At 56.6% G+C, this 3,501-nt stretch overlaps 1 long non-coding RNA gene across 1 annotated transcript; it reads left to right on the plus strand.

Annotated features, from left to right (window-relative positions):
- On the plus strand, positions 1 to 2,654 carry LOC116863594. The gene is made up of 3 exons (XR_004381839.1): positions 1 to 445; positions 542 to 640; positions 1,929 to 2,654. It is a non-coding gene; the product is annotated as an uncharacterized LOC116863594 (long non-coding RNA).
- Positions 2,655 to 3,501: the final 847 nt, after the last annotated feature.

Below are 3,501 nucleotides of genomic sequence, written 5' to 3' on the forward strand. Positions count from 1 at the left end.
CAAAAGTACTTACACATATGTTATTTATTAAGAACTCACAACAATATTGCACAAAACGTAGTACCCCCTTTTTCAGATGAAGGAAAGAAGGCCAGAAAAGTTGCAGGTCCTATAAGTAGTAAGAGACAGGGTCCTTCCTGGAACACGTCCCAACTCCAGCCCCAACCCCCAGCACCAAGCTCAGTTCATTTTATACGTCCACTGTACTGTCCCCAAGCCAAGTTGATTCTCCTCTGCAAACTAGAGATGACCTCCTGTAGCATCTAGATGACTATGTCCAGCTAGCTCTGGAGGTGGCAGGAGAGAAGCCCAGGAAGGAGAAGGACAGTGCATCCCCAGCTTGTGCCAAGGGAAGCAGGAGGAGCAGAAATTCTTGGCAGCCCCTGACCACTGTGCTTATACAGTGAGCAGCACTTTGGGCCAGGGACCCGGCTCACCGTACTAGGTAAGAAAGCCTCTCCCGGTGGGAAGGCTGGTGGGGTGCCCAGCCTGGACCACTCAGGATCCTGGCCCTAGAGGAGTGGGTGCTGGCCCCTTCCAGGACCCTAGTCTGGGAAGGCGGGTTTGTGCCTGGGTCCCCAGAGCTGTGCAAACACAGGACAGCTGTACTTTGGGGCCGGTTCCAAGCTGACGGTTCTGGGTAAGGAGGTTAGCTGGGGGGCAAGCGCTCCGCGGGGTGGGATGGACACAGGTGGGCAGCTGCCCAGCTCCGTCAGGGGCTGTGCCCAGAGGCGGGGCTCAGCGCCTGGGCCGGGACTCCCGGTTCTTCGAGGGAGCAGGGCCGGCGGGAGAGGGCAGCGCCAGATTTTTGTGCTGGGGCTCCGGGCCGTGAGTGCAGAAACTCTGTATTTCGGCAGGGGCACCCGGCTGACGGTGCTAGGTAAGCGAGGGTGCCCGGGCGCGCCGGGGCGGGCGGTGGGGCAGCGGATGGCGGGCCTGTTTTTGTGCTGAGGCAGGGGGCTGTGAGCCAAAATACCCAGTACTTCGGCGCGGGCACCCGGCTGACGGTTCTAGGTGAGCGCGGCGCGCGGCGCGGCCGAGGTCTTGGGGAGGGGGCCCGGGGCCCTGCTTTGCAGCCTCTGCCCTGTCCTTCGGGGCCGGCAGCCGGCTGACTGTCCTGGGTGAGTGGCCGCGGGACCCGACACGAGGGTTGCGGGGTCGGAAGGGAAGGCGGCGACCCCAGGGCCCTTCCTGGCCCGGCCCCGGGTGGGCTCCCGCCAGGAGCGGGAGCGGGAAGCGGCTGGGGCGCTGCAGGGGTTTGCGTGCGGGTCTGGACCTCTGTGTTCCTATGAGCAGTATTTCGGCTCCGGCACCAGGCTCACGGTCATAGGTGAGATTTGGGCGTCTCCCCCAGTGCGCGCCGCAGCTCCTCGGACCCGGGAGATAGTGGGGGTGGGCCAGGCAGGGACGCGCAGTCCGCTGTCCGCCGGGTCAGCCCTGCGGGGGGCGGGGACCGGGTCCTCCCAGGCCCGGCACAAGGGTGGAGGGTCAGGGGGTTGTGGGGCTCTTTTTCTGCTTTTGAGGTACTTAGGGGCCGAGTGCGTGGGGGGCTAGAGCACTGATGAGGACTCAGAGCCGCTGGACTGGGGGACGCGACTGAGAAGGGAAAACTGGGGCTGGGGGAGGGGGCATAGGAGGGGTGTAGCTGCTACGGAGAAGGGGGACCGACCGAGCGGGAGGGGCAGGAGGAAAGCAGGGATAAGCCTGGGACTGGCGGGCACCCAGCCCAGCCGGCTCCTGAGAGAGGTAGATGGAAGGGAGGCCGTTGAACAGAGGAGAAAAGGAACGAGAAACAAGAGAGGACTCGAGAGGCCAGAGAAAACAGATCAATGTGCGTCAGTGGAGAGAAGAGGCAAAACAAGAAGGGTTAGTTGATTTACTGCTTAGCATTTAAAATCATATTGAAACCCCTGCCTTTCTCTCCTAAGCCAGAGAGCCCCCTGAGGGGTGTCTACAGCACCCATTCCTGCCCGGACTGGACTGGACCCTCAGCCACTGGGATGCATCCCCATCCCCATATCTCCCTCTGCCCCCCAGCCTGAAATCTGGGACCTCACACTAAGTATTTCAGCCTCAACAGCTCAGTGGTGGAGGAGGTTCAGTTGTTGCAAACATATATTAAAATGCAGATATTTTGTTTGTGAGGTGAGGAAAATTCCCAGGATGATCCTAAGCTCCTAGATTTGGAAAGGAGCCTCAAACATCACCTGGTGACAAGAATGTTGAGGCCAGAGAGGGGAAGAAACTCATGATACTGGTACATTAGCCTGGATTCTTTGACAACAACAAGCCCCATTTGTTGTTAGAGTGTCATTACGCTGGATCCGATGGGGCTCAGCTAGACTTTGTCCAGAGGAAATGCCAGATTCCTGTGATGAGCAGGGTTGGGGAAAAGACCAGACTTTAGAGCCAGATAAACCTGATCCCAATCCCTGGATTGCTGATGATCAGATGACCTTGGGCAAATGAATCTGTGGGAAGTTCAGTCCCCTCCACTACACAAGGTCATCAGCAATACCCACCACTTACCATTGCTGTAAGTGTGACTAACAGGAGACCCTACATGTACAGTATCCAGGGAAGGTGTATTGTTACATTCAGCCCTTCTCTTCTCCACCCTTCCCCTAGGTGGTCACTGGGGAGTGAGGGGAGAGGGTGAGGGGAGGAACAGGAATTTGGAACGTGGATCATGGAGGGGAGGGCTGAGTAGATGCGCGTGGTGGATTGGGAACATGAGACATAAACTTCACAATTCTGCCTGAGACCCGTCCAACCCACAAACAGCATATACAAACAGAAACTCCCTAGTATATACACTTACACCCACATAGAAAAGCTCGCCCACACCCCACAGGGACTCACAAACAAGGAAGGATAATCCAACCTTGCCCTGGCATGGAGCTGTGTAGACAAGGGCTTCAGAGCGTCCTGTTTGTCCTGCCCGTTACATCAGTAAACATCGTGGGGAGCATCACACATGACTCAAAGGATTTTGTTAACTGGGTGGGGGTCAGAGGAGTACACTCCGTAGTGCCCCAGGAGAGCAGCTACAACTTCAGAGCCAGGTTCTTTGAGACAAGAGTGAAGACACCAGGCTGAGCAGAGAGACTGGGGGAGCTGGGCCTTGCAGCTATTAGCATGTTACCGCCTCTGGTAAAGCAAAGACCTAGAGACATTGTAGGGGTTAGCAAGAAGGAGTTGCAGGGAGGGGAAACTAACAGGCTGGGAAGCCCGATCAGCTAAAAATGAAAAAGCCAGGCTCTTGTTAAGAATTATTTAGGATTTCAAGATGGTGACAGTGGCCCTTAAGCCAAGGGTGACAGTGGCCCTTAAGCCAAGGGTCTTTGTAAGCATGGGGTCCTGTCCATGGGTCACACACTCATGCAGCTGCCCCTGGGAGTAGGGTCCCATCCAGAGAAACATGACATGTCTGTTAGAAGGACATTTTCTCCATCTTCCAGGCTAAATTAGATTCTCATAAGGAGATATTTCATTTTAACA

This window comes from Lontra canadensis, unplaced genomic scaffold (genome assembly GCF_010015895.1).
Source record: "Lontra canadensis isolate GAN:19392208 unplaced genomic scaffold, GSC_riverotter_1.0 scaffold1768, whole genome shotgun sequence".
Taxonomy (NCBI): domain Eukaryota; kingdom Metazoa; phylum Chordata; class Mammalia; order Carnivora; family Mustelidae; genus Lontra; species Lontra canadensis.